The 14,116-nt window shown below is 32.8% G+C and overlaps 1 pseudogene; it reads right to left on the bottom strand.

Annotated features, from left to right (window-relative positions):
- The window catches only part of LOC123939308, a 55,626-nt pseudogene extending 45,041 nt beyond the window's left edge, over positions 1–10,585 (bottom strand).
- Between the last annotated feature and the right edge of the window lie 3,531 nt (positions 10,586–14,116).

Raw genomic sequence — 14,116 nt, 5'->3', positions numbered from 1 at the left:
TTAATAAAAAATAATTCAGGGAAGATGGTATAGAAAGTAAGAATGTTTATTTTTAAAATAGTGTTAGGAAAAACCACTTCAACAGAAATCATATTAGAATAAATACACAAATAAGTTAGAGAATAAACCATGTAGATAACTGGGGAAATCAAGTTTCATTAAAGGGAATACTAATATCCTGAGTTGGGTTCATTCCTGCAGTTTTCTAGTAAAAAAATCAGAAGATTGGTAAGGAAGAAGACAGAGCAAGTGAGAGTCTGAGAAGTAGAAAGACACCTGAGAGTTAATGAAAGGTCAGTTGATGTAAGGTCTTGTCAATCATTATAAAGACTTTGGTGGAAAGTCTTTGACATAGAAATTCAATTAAGGATTTTGAATGGAGAAATAGCAGTTTATATATGGGGTTTTCTCTGAATGTTTCATTGAGAATAAATTAAAAGGGAAGAAGAATTGAAGCAGGGAGAAAGTTCAAGATGCCATTGAATAATCTAATGGGAATGTATGGTGGTATCTTGGACAAGATTTTAATATTGAGAGTAATAATATATGGTTGGATTCTGGATACATTTTTTGAGGATAAAACTGAGAAGAGATGCTACAGGTTCATAACAGGTTATGAGAGAGAAAGAGAAAAGTCAAGGATGCCAAATTATTTTGGCTGAGCCATTGGAGGAGTAGGAGAAGGAGATGATGGCAGGAGAGATGGGAAGATTTGGAGCTCCATTTTGTATTCGCCATGTTTCAGATGCTGGTTTGACATGGGATCAGAGACCTTGAATAGGCAGTTGGATATATGACACTGGAATTCAGAGCAAGTTTCATTCTGGAAATGTAAATTTGAATCAGTGTATTGATGTTATTGTAAGAGTGAGCTCTTCACCCCCCTACAGATAGAATTAGCAAAGTAAACTAAGAAGAGAACTAAGTAATACTGAAGAATGCCATATCCTGGAATATAAGCAGGTAAAAACATTTCAGGTAAAATGAAAACTGAGAAATAGATTGTGGATTTCACCATTTAAACATTATTTGTTAATTCGCCAAGAGCAACTTCAGTGTACAGAGGATGAAAGTCTCTCTAGATGGAATTTAAGACAAATATAAGAATTTTGAAACTGCAAAGACAATATTTTCATGGGATATTTTCTCTCAAAAGAGGAGGAAAAATAGATTCATAGTTGGAGCTAAAGTTAGGTCAATTTTTTTTAAGAAATGAATAAAGTTATATCATACTTGTAAGAAATCAGAATAAAAGGGAGGGAAAACTGCATATGCATGAGAAAGGAGATAGAGTTTCTGCATCAGTATCTTTGAGTAAGTAGTAAAGGATGAGATCTAATTCACAGGCGAAAGGGTTGAGCATATTTGAAGCAGGGGACAGTGCTTCCATAGTATCTAGTTTGAAAGAAAACTATATGCATAGATAGCTGCACGAAGGAGGGTAGCTCAATGGTCAGGAATTTGTAGACTTCTAAAATTATTATTATAGTGTCATCAGCTGAGAATGAGGGAAGTAGAGCAGGTATCAAATATATTGTTTGGAAATTTATATAGTAAACCTTACTCTGTACACATACTGGTTGTAGAACAACTAACAATCCAGTATTTGCATTCCTTCTGATATATCTCTGCCAAGTGATTGTCCAACTTAAGAGATGGTTTAAGCAGAAAGTTATTGTAATTGAAAGATGATAGATTTACAGATGAAGCGGACTGACTTTCATTAATATCCAATATTTTTCACTTATTTACTCTGTAATTTTTGAGCTTTATTTTTAATTTGTAAAATGAAGAGAAATACAGTCAAATAGATTCATTCATATATTTTTGATAAAGGTTGAAACTGTCAGAAAAACTAAACTTGAAAATTGGCAGAAGATATTACTGGATGCTCTTTCAATAAAATATAAGACTGACATCTTTGATTTGTTTTCTATTTATTAGACTATTTTTCACTTTTGTCTTGAAGAAAAGATAACCCTAAAAGTTATATTTGTTGCTATTTAAAATATTAATCAATTTTGTATCCTTAAGATATTAATTAACTTTGCAATCAAATTTAAATCTATAATTCTTAGCTTAACATTTATTTATAAATTATGTATAAGGACTGAACTCCTCAGGTGATTGTTGAACTGATTTTAACTTACTGCTAGTTCCATCATTAATTAATCAGGTGAAAAATTTTGGCATTTATTTATTTTAAATTTGCTTGACCACTATATGTTTAAAATTTTTAAATGTATACTTTAACAAATATAATATAATGTCAAGTAAATTGTCTGACATGTTATTCAACTGCCTACCTAGTCTACTAGCATATTTATCCCTGTCATAGTCTTTAGCTTCTTCCACTGAAGAAAAATGAACATACAGTTGAGTATTTCTTCTTCATATCATATCTTCTTACTATCTTAATACCTGGATAATTTTAGTTTATACTTGAAAAAGTTTTGGTAATTTCTCATGGCTACATATTACAAATATTCAAAGTGTACTTACAATGGGAACTGTGGTTTGCTGGAAAGATTACTGGATTTGGTAAATGATAGAAGTTGTCAGAAGCATGAATAGATTATTTTGATAGCTTGAATATCAATATATTTATCTATAAGATGGTAAAAAATAACCCCCCTAATTTTTCCCTAAATAAATAACACAACAGTTTCTGCCTCCTAATGGTTACATTAACATGTTTGAATTCTACTTTGAATGTTCTAAAATTGTGCATGTAACCATGTTTATCGTAAATACTAATATTTATGCTACTAAAATTTGGTACTCATATTGGGATTAAACATCCTAGTGAAAATTCCTAAACCTCTGTTTCAAGCTTGAACAAAACCAAAACTCAACAGCTTTATATGTAAACAGCACAACTGACATATCACTTTACACCTCAACCCTCCTTTTTCTTTTTTTTTAATTTAATTTAATACGTGTGTGTGTGTGTGTGTGTGTGTGTGTGTTCCAAAATTCATTGTTTATGCACCACACCCAGTGTTCCATGCAATACATGCCCTCCTTAATACCCATCACCAGGCTCATCTAACTCTCCACCCCCTCCACTCCAAAACCTTCAGTTTGTTTCTTGGAGTCCATAGTCTCTCGAGGTTTGTATCCCCCTCCGATTTCCCCCAACTCACCTCTCCTCTCCATCTCCCAATGTCCTCCGTGTTATTCCTTATTCCCCACAAGTAAGTGAAACCATATAATAGACTCTGCTTGATTTATTTCACTCAGCACGATCCCTCCTCTTTCTACACAATTACTCTCACTTGATGCTTTCTCCTTCGTCCACTTCAGAATCCTGAGTCAGTCTTCACCCCTACCTGTTCTTATGCATAAACATCTAGTGGTGCAGGGCCTACAAATAAGATTAAATATTATGTGCTGCCTTGAAAATCTAATAAAGTTCGAAGAGGCTAAATGGCCTAAGCCCTCTCTTCTCTTATGGATAAGATTCCCTAACCAAACAACCTTCCTTATCACACAGGCTGGGCACAATGGCTACTTATTCCTTAGCATCAAATTTCATTTTCTGCCCACTCTCAGAATTATTCAAATAACTCAGTCACATCCTTCCCCTGGTTACTGCAAAGCATGCTTCCTGCAGGCCCTGTTTGTTCAGTGTGCTTTAGAGTGAAACCCCGATGAAGCCCTATGTGACACAGTGTCTTCTGCCACCTGGCTGTTAAGTGTATGTGACTAATAACCAGGTGTCAATCCCATCTGTCCAACATCAGGTGTTTTGTGTTCAGCCATCCCCATAAACTATGGCAGGAATCTTTCCCTTGTTAATGGAGCAAAAAGGAAAGAAAACACATCTGTCCATAAATGAAGTGTTTCATTTTCTTTCTTTCCTCTTTTTCATGGATTTATGCATGTATCCAATTATTCACCCAATAAATACTTAGTTCTATTCAAGCTTCTATGCATCTGAAAAATAATTAGTAATTCATCTCTGCTGGACGAATTCCTAAACATTCTTTCTGAACTGTTTCCTAAATGTAACTTTCCTAACTTTTTATAATCCTACATTAATTCAGTCCCTATACATTTTACAAATGTAATTTTTTAAACACACAGACAAGACTAGAGGGAAATGATGAAAACTCATGAAACTATAATCTTGCTTAACATGATAATATGCACTGATTCATTTAATGTGTTTTCATTGAACCCCTTTGCTTTGCCAAGAATTATTATAAATCTTAAAGATAGTGCAAGAATAATAGAAGTAAAACAAAACACAACATAAAACTAAAAGCAAAATAAAATTTTAAAAAATCACTGTTAAAAAATCACTATTGTCATGATTATATAAGGGTAATGATGTAGAAAGTAAATAACAAGTGGATAAAAAAAGAGAAACATATAATGCATGACTAGGAAATAAGTTCTCTAAAGAAAAAGAAAGTAGGGTAAGAAGTATGGAATGAAGTAGGGATAAAACTTGATTTAAGGGAGTCAATAAATCTTTTGATTAAGTTGCTTTTGGGCTGAACTTTGTAAGTTTTAAGAGAATGATTTTAAAAAATACATGAAGAAAGAGAATCAAGCCAGCATTTTAAAAAACTACACACTTTTCTTGGCCAAGAATCAAGGGGGGCAGTATGTTTGGGGCAGAGTGAACCAGTGGCCAGAGTTAACAGATGATGAGGTCAGAGAAAAAAAACGATGGTCAAATTATATTGGATGTGGGAGCAAAATTAAGGTCTTTAATCCTAAGAAGTTTGGAAATCCATTACAGGGTTTGAGCAGGGAATTGGAATGAATATATTTACATTTAAGAAGGAACCCTGCCTGCTTATAGAAAACAGGTTATAGAGCAGAGAAAGATGAAAGCAGGGGGACAGATTAGGAGACTACTGTAAAAGCTCAGGTGGAAAGTGATGGCCAATAGAAATATGATGATAATTACTGAATTATTCTGATACAAATGAGGAACTGCTCTGGCAAAAAAAAAAAAATATTCACTTTCAGAATTGTATTTAAGAATTTCCTCCGTTGAAAGCGTTAGGGAAATTATTCTATTATTAAGCCAAATTCCACATATATATAAAATATATTCATATATATGTAAAATATTTAGTGTTATTTAACAATAAGCAAGGGATATGTAATTTAAAAAATAGATGCTTTTACTTGAAAAATTTGATTTCATTCTAAATGTGAGTTAAAAATACTATAATACAAACATTCCTGTTTGTTTCAATTGCTGCAAAATTTTAAGAAGCTTGTTAGCATAATTACTGCTTATGATCCCTGAAGGCCTTCCCTATTAAATGTATTAAAATATTCACTGCATTTATTTTCAGATTTAAAGAACAAACTACTATTGTGAAATGTCTTTATACATATATAATATGATATAAACATTAATAACTGTGAGATGAGCTCAATAGTCAGAAAATTATCTAGATCATTGAATAGTCTTTAATGAGATATGAGTAAACTTTGATCAACCTCCTTTGACCAATATACATGAAAAATAAATGGATACTATTCCATGACTTGAATTTCAACTAATCCACAATTTATTTTCTGAACAAAGAATCACATTTTTGATTTGAATATCTTATTTTGAGATTATATGTATAATACATTTTAGAAAAATGTAACTAATCCTTTATATAACATGATTTTTAAACAAAGGATATTTTATTAACACAATTTTAATGTTATGATAAACAGCTATTTCCTCGTAAAACTGTTCTGAAAACACACAGGCTCTGCTCTGTAGAAATTAGCCTACTCATATTAACAACTGTGCTATATAAATGTACATACAATATTATAGTGGAATATTTCAAGATATCTTGGAGGTGGAACTAAAATGCTTACTCTTGGGGAAAATAAATCTCCAGTATTTATTTTAGAAAGTCTAAAATTTTATGTTGCACTGTGTAAGTAATTAGAAGTTGTATTTAAAGTACACAGTAACCGGGGTGCCTGGATGGCTCAGTTGATTAAGTGTCTAACTCTTGATTTTGTCTCAGGTCTGATCTCAGCGTCTTGAGTTTGAGTCCCCATAGGGCTGGACATGGAGGCTTAAGCCTCCCTTTGCCCCTCCCCACTTGCCCTCTCTCTCAAAAAAAAACAAAAAAAACAAAACTGTACACAGTAAGATATCACCTCACACCTGTCAAAATGATTAAAATTAACAACACAGGAAACACAGGAAACAACAGACATTGGCAAGCATGCAGAGGAAGGGTTTTGGTAGGAATGCAAACTGGTGCAGCCACTCTGAAAAACAGTATAGAGATTCCTCAAAAACTTAAAAGTAGAACTACCCTACTACCCAAGAACTGCCCTACTAGGTTATTTACCCAAAGGATATGAAAATACTGATTCAAAGGGGCACATCCACCCGCACATGCTAATAGCAGCATTATCAACATTAACCAAATTCTGGAAAGAGCCCAAATGTCCAACGACTGATGAATGGATAAAGAGGATGTATTATATGCATGCAATGGAATATTATTCAGCCATCAAAAGAACTTAATACTGCCATTTGCAGTGACATGGATGGAGTTAGAGTGTATTATGGTAAGCAAAATAAGTCAGTCAAAGAAAGACAAATACCACATGTGGAATTTAAGAAACAAAACAGGGGTGAACACAGGTGATGGAGAAAAAAAGAGAAAGAAGCAAAACATTAAAAGACTCTTAACTATAGAGAATAAACTGAGTGTTGCTGGAGGTAGGTGGGTGGGGAGGGGCTAACTGGATGATGGGTATTAAGAAGGACATTTGTTATGTTGGGCAACAAGTATTCTATGTAAGGGATGAAACAGCAAATTCTACTCCTAAAATCAGTATTACACTGTATGTTAACTAACTACAACTTCAGTAAAATTTTGAAGAAAAAAAAGTGCCCAGTAAGTAAGTTTATCAGCAGTTATAAATTCACTTAAGCGTATTCGGACCTAGCAAAGTGTCAGTTAATTGGCACACCAATTTTGATCAGAATTGACGATTTGTTAATTTAGTCCTTTCCATCTTTGACACAGGTATCTCCAAAATATAAAAAAATATTAAATAAAAAGATATTGAGAAAAAGGTAATAAAAACTCTGAAACTAAAATCATATAGTCATATTTGTTAGACTTTTTAAAAATCATTTAAAATATTACATAAATATGCTGCAATAATTTTACTGTGCATAAACAATTTTTTATTATACATTGTGATACTCAAAAGCAAGGAATAAAATTTAATTAGAATTTTAATATTTAAGCACTCAAATACTTAACACTGGGTGTCCACCACTTTCTTAATACATGTTGTTAATTTTGCATCTTTTATATTTGAAAATCACATAATAGAAAACAGAAATAAGATTTAAATAGAGAAAAACTTATTATTTTAATAAATAATAAATAAATATAATCATAATTAATGATTTTAGATTCAAATAGGTAAAGTAGTATTTAGTTGTTATTTATCACCCAAGTATATAGCTCTGATCAATGTTTCTATGGTACTCTCAACTCCCCAACCTTAAAAACAAACAAACAAACAAACAAACAAAAATTTTGGTTTCCAGAAAAAAATGAAGAAAACAAATACTTATTGTTTTGCTTGCTAGTCATTATTCTTTAAAATCTTATATGGACTTTCAGATGCTTCTTATACAAGATCAGTTTCCATTTATCCAATGTTTAAGTGCTAAATCCAATGTGAAGTCATAACGGAGGCTGGTGACCCTTCACCTGTTGTAATACGTCTACCTTGGAAAACCATTACACATTTTCCTTGTTGAAATTTTTCTTCTTGAATCCACTAAAATGCCACTTTTAAATAAGCGCCAAGAGCTAACTTTTTCTGTTTCTATGCTCTGAAATTATAATTTTTCTGCCTTTATATCAGCTTACAATCTATATTCAGTTTGTGTCTGCCTTAATCACTTGCTTTAGATTATAAACTATTTTGATGTTGATTCTGTATTATATTTAATCTTTCATTTATCATACAAAACAAATAGTTAAGGTATAGTATGTCTCTTGCAGCACACTAAAAGTTGGATATGCCTTTTATCCTAATGACATTTATAATCCTCAAGAGAGACATAATTTTGTAAAAATGTAGTTACACGTGTGCTGGGTATAGCATGAAACAGTAATTAACTTTAAGGCATATAACAGGAAGCCCTAACAGAACTTAGGGTTATAGAATCAGTTATTAGAATCACTTTTGAATTAAGTTCAATTGATTTTCAGGTTCAAGAGTTTTTCTTTTAAATACAATATAAATATTGTTACATTGCATTTATTAGCAAAAATGGAAAACCAATAAAAATCACTTGTATACAAAACTATTACAATGACTGATGATCAGAGTCAAACATTTCTCTTTTTGCTTATGTAATACACTGTATATTTGAGAAATGTCTTAACTCCCAGTTTGAAGACATTAAAGAAACTATACAAGAAGCATAAACTAAAATGTTTGAATTTGAAAATTATTTTCCTGCCTTTCTAAATGTTTATCCGCTATTTTTATGTTGTTCTTTCTTATTGAAGTTGACTCTCTTATTTAATAATCTAAATCCTCTCAATGTTTTATCATCCATCCCATTGTTCTACTAATATGCTAGGGGCAGATGTGTTCAACTTGCAATGGGCTGGGCTTTTGGCCATAACTAGCTATGTAGTTGATTTCCTAATTCCTGACACTCTGAGTAATGTTAATGTTACAGATGCTAACAAATTTTTGAACCTACATAAGTAGGAGAAATATAGGTCTATAATACATTGGACTCTATATTTAACTTAAAATTTCATCATAAAGGAAAATAAAGCAAATAAGACAAGTCCTTTGTCTAATACATTTCATTTTCTAAACACTGGGATTAAGATTCTTTTTATTCTCTTTTATAGTAAAATTATATGAAATTTATAAGCTACAACCTAAAATTTGAAAGATTGTACATCTTTTGTATGCCACTTTTAAAAAATAATTTGGATAGGAGAGGCTCTTGTCAATTTCCTTGATAAACCAGAGTAGTCATTCTTACTATCTTTTTTGCCTGAGAAAAGGTGTCTTACAAATTATGATAATCCTTGGTATTCACCAGAAGCAAAGTTCTGGGATTTGTTCTTCTGCACTTGCTGTATGACAATATCAGAATGGAAACTGGATCTTTCATCTGTGCCTCCTGTTTCTTCAGCCTTCCAATACCACTAGAATATCCCCCTCCTGATCATTCTATGATGAGCTGTATAAATGTAAAAGTCTGGGAAGACTGAAGAGCACCTTGTCTAATTGTGTCAATATCATGGACCATGTAAGAGGAAAAAAACTAACAGATTTAGATCTTTGAAATGAAGGTGTATCTAGACAACACTGTATTTCTTCTGAGTTTCTCCTTTCTGACCTTTCTTCATTTCTTTCAACCATGCAAGCACACACTGGAAAAGCCTCTTAACTTTTAAGTTGATTATACAATTTCCAGGCATTAGGAAGAGATACCTTTTCTACTTTTCTCCATACTGACATCCCATGCGAGTTTCAGATTTGTTTACCTTTCTGTGTTCTTACTTGCTGTGTTATCTGTATATATCCATATCTCACTACTTTTATATAACATTTCCTCATATGCAGTGAGATGAAATGCACATGCTTTTTCACTAAAGATTTAAGATAATTTGTCCATATCTTGACACTGTTGGAAAACAGAGAAAGATTCAGTTCAGCTCTCTCATTATATAGCTCTGTTGATGCCTGACTGTGTTGGTGAGGTGGGAGACATAGGGGGGCCCTCTGATTTCTTCAGCATACAGTTCCCCTATTGCCTCAGAACCCTAATGCATGGCATTAAAATGATGCTTCTTTCTCAGAATTATTTCATTGCCCACCTATACTTTTTCTTCTTTTCTGGTTCTCCTCAGATAATTAGTTACCTAGAAATAAGGCAGATCTTAGTTTTGTGGTCAAAATAAAATAGGAGAAAATAAAAACATGCATAAGTCAATATTTCACATTTATAATGCATGTCAAACCTGTCAACTCATTTTTATTTCTCATCAGACTATAAGCTTGTTGAAATATCATCCTTTTTTTTTCATTTCCCCAAATGCTTACTTTGTACTTAATACTCCAAAGATATACAACTAATAAATCATAGAAGTTAATGAAAGAGCAAACAACATTAATCAGAGTGGAACTGAGGATGGAAATATATTTATATATATATATATATATACATACACACACACACACAACACACACACACACACACACACACACACACACACACATATAATCTCCATAAAAATGACTCACAGTTTTCTTATATACCTAAAATCATGCGATCACTCTCAGACAACTACACTGATGAATCCATATGGATGGACACTGGTATAGCCACCCAAACTGTTTCTTCACCGGCATACCACCAGTGATATTTTCTTTCTTCACCACACAGATTCCTATGAGCATATCTTGGTCTTGTTGACACAGTAAATATCATTTAAAAGAATCAGTAATTGAAACATCTTAGTTATCCTCTTCTGATTAGCTGTTCTCAGGACATTCTTTTAATCATTACCTTTTCCTTTGCACTTTTCCTCATAGTCGAGCAAAGATCTTTAGATCCAAAGTTATTATGACAAATTTCCAGATACCATGAATTGACTTCCTTTTTCTTCCTTCTCTCATATTTATGAAAACCAAACCATTATCTTATCGTTCCTTAACAATTTTCCAAAAGTATCACTATATTTTGAGTGTGAAACACAAAGGCCGTTTTTTCTAACTTAGATTAATATTCCACCTATAAATGATCTGGGACTACAAAGGTACAAAGGTCAGTTTTACAGACTTATTATTCAAGGCGTTGTATGTGTGTGTGTGTATGTGTGTGTGTGTGTGTGTGTGTATATAGCATATATTTGCATTATACCTAAATAGGGAAGAAAATTCTGGAGTTGTATAAAGTACAAACTTTATGTCCTGAATAGGACAATATGCAATACCAGGAAACAACAAGAGAGATTTTAAAATTATTTAGTAAATAAATATCTCCAGTATAGGCCTTAGAAAAGATTAAGCAAACAAATAAACTGCATTTTAGTTAAAATTATTGACTATATGATGTCAAAAATATTATTATGTCAAATGAAAAGACTTAAGTAAGCATAATGATCAATCTTGATGATTTTTGTTTGTTTTCTGGAAACATTTGGTTTTACTGCTTTATATGCAATTCCTAAAATTATGTGTTTTGTGGCTAACTTCCCCCCACACACAGATATTTTCTTTCCTCTATACCAATTCTTTCATTCACACACATAATTACATATTGAAAAATTCCAAGCCGTAACTAGTGTAAGATTATTAGACTATACACATGAGTTTTTTATACTCTAGATTGGCCAATTTGTCAAACAGTCACTACTACTTTGCCATTTGCAGATCTCAGCAAAACCATATGCAAATAAGAAATCATCCATTTTCATGAGTAATAACAAAATGCAGTGTGATCTCTTAATGTTCACTCTTCCTCCTCCTCATCAACTCAATGTTATCCTTAAGTATTTCAAAGTTTGAAAAATAAATTCCTTTTGGATCACAGAGCTCACATCACAGGAAAATAACTGAAGTCTGGGGTAGAATAGACATAAGCTACAGTCAATGCCAAGGCTGGTTTGTAAGCATCATTTTCAGGTTTCGTTGCCTGCCATTCTCCAATAACCACTTTTTGTTTTTTGGGGGGTTTTTTTGGTTTGTTTGTTTTTTAATTGAGGCAGTTTGCAGAGATTGCTATTAAAATGCATAGGTGATATCTATATGCTTTTTAATATATATTAATTGATTAAATATATGCAAAACACTAAAAGCACATATAAATAAAACCTCCTATACTATAGGAAAGTTTTTATATTTTCAAAATACTCAATTTGTTTATTCTTTCATTCTTTAAGTAAAGAAGGGTTTGAAAAAGTTTATGTGTTTGCCATTGTTGTACACTGTGCTGACATCAAAATAAATAAACTCTGAATTCTGTCTTCAAGGAGTTGATAGTCAGCGGGGAGAGATGGACAAAGAGACAGATGTTCATGATACAAACAATAATCACAACAAAATAAGCATGAAGCATTTAGCAGATGCTTTCCTTGAGTCGAACATGGCTTGTTATATCTTTATAACAGTCCCTTAATTTAGGTTTGATTCTCTTTCTGAGATCTCAGAAGAGAAATTGAGGCACAGAGATTTATCTTGCTCAGTGTTACATAAGGTCATAAAACAAAACAACAAATGTGGGATTACAATGCATTCATGTAAGGTTTTTTTTTTTTAATGTACACTATATATGTGTGTGTAGACATACACACACACACACACATGCTTGCATGGTGACACTGAAGTACATGAAGAACCACCTACCAGGAGAGTTTGCGATGGCTGAGGTTAAGTTTGGACATGTACTCTGAAATATCATAAAGTAAGAGAGTTAAGGAGGGAAAAGAGTAGGGGAAGGACTCCCAAGCTGAAGGAACAACATGAAAGTTGAAAATGTCAACCAGTTGGAATTAGCAGGGTATGGAAATGGACAAATGAAATAGACGGAGAAGATGGGGAAATTCTGCCAAAAACAAACCTAAGAGGTTCCATCTGTCAGATCACAGAGATGGAATTTGACCTAGAAGAAAATAGGGAGCCCTGAGGTGTTTGTTTCAAGGAATGACAGTGTCACATTCATATTTTGTTAAAGCCAGCATCTTTTGTGAGATATTTTGAGGGAGTCAAGGTGAGAGGAAAAGAAAAAAGGAAACCCTTTTGTATATTGTGGTAACCCTGTGGGGTTGCAATACAGCATGAACATGAAAATGTTAATTGAATAGAGTGAAGTGGTTGAAATGTGGATAAAATAAATATGTGGATATTGAAAAATTTAATTGAACATGTATGTTGAGGGAATAGTCATTAAGGATAATTTCTAGGCTTTTTGTTATTGTCCCTTGATTCATTGCCAAATTTTCCAGCTGAGATTAAGACTTAAAGAGAGGTGGATCATATAGGGTTATGAGAATGATGAATGAATACTTACTTCTGAAATGAAGAATAATGAAAATAGTAGCACTTCAGGAAAATAAATAACCTAGAGAAAAAAAAATGGTGACATCATTGTGGGTAAAGGGAATATAGTATTTAAGCAAACACTGGAAGATGCCATCTTCTTTCAAGGAATAGCAAGTAAACAAGATTGGAGTAATGGGAAAGAGGAAAAAGGAAGTGGTGGAAAGAATGCTAGAGTAGAATTGATGAAGGTTTACCTGTCTGGTTAGGGAATGCTTATATTTAGTTGTTCATTTCAGAGTCTGTATTTTCTAGTAACTAATGTTTAGTCTGGAAATGTTTTACTTTTAAGCCGACTATAACAGGGGTGCCTGGGTAGCTCAGTGGATTGACCTTCTGCCTTTAGCTCAGGTCATAATCTCAGGGTCCTGGGATCGAGGCCCGCATCAGGCTCTCTGCTCAGCAAGGAGCCTGCTTCCCCCCTCTCTCTCTGCCTGCCTCTCTGCCTACTTGTGATCTCTGTCTATCAAGTATATAAATAAAATCCTTAAAAAAAAGCCTACTATAACATAAACAAAAGAAACTTTAGTTTCCTAGAATGGATACAGATTAAGGATTACTATAATAAATTATCGCAAAATGTCATTTACATTCTATGTGGCAGGTTTCATGTTTACCATTGATAAAATAAAACACTGAACAATAGAGTATATAAATTAAAGCAAATTAGGGAATTCGGACATAGGCAGCAAACAAGCAAATTTTTGCTTATGTATATTTGTATACCTGTATAAAATCACAATTTGTGATGGAAAGATGCAATAAACACAATTATGTAAACAGGTTGTAATGATAGAAAATAAAAGAGTGAAGGAGCCTTCAGGTTTTGGCAATGAGGGAACCCAATGAGATACGTTATTCACTGATTGACTCCTTAGGAAGGTGACATTTAAACTGAGCAGTGAAAAATAAGATTTCAGTCATTTGAAGACTAGAAAGAAAAGTACCTTCAAGCAGCCATAAGAGTTGGTGAGAAATCTTGAAGTGGGAAAGGGTTTAGTTTGCTTATAGGATAGCAAGCAGC

The sequence above is a fragment of the Meles meles genome, chromosome 3, assembly GCF_922984935.1.
Source record: "Meles meles chromosome 3, mMelMel3.1 paternal haplotype, whole genome shotgun sequence".
Lineage (NCBI taxonomy): Eukaryota > Metazoa > Chordata > Mammalia > Carnivora > Mustelidae > Meles > Meles meles.
Note: the sequence above shows the minus strand (reverse complement) of the source record. Positions and strands in the feature narration are given on the sequence as shown.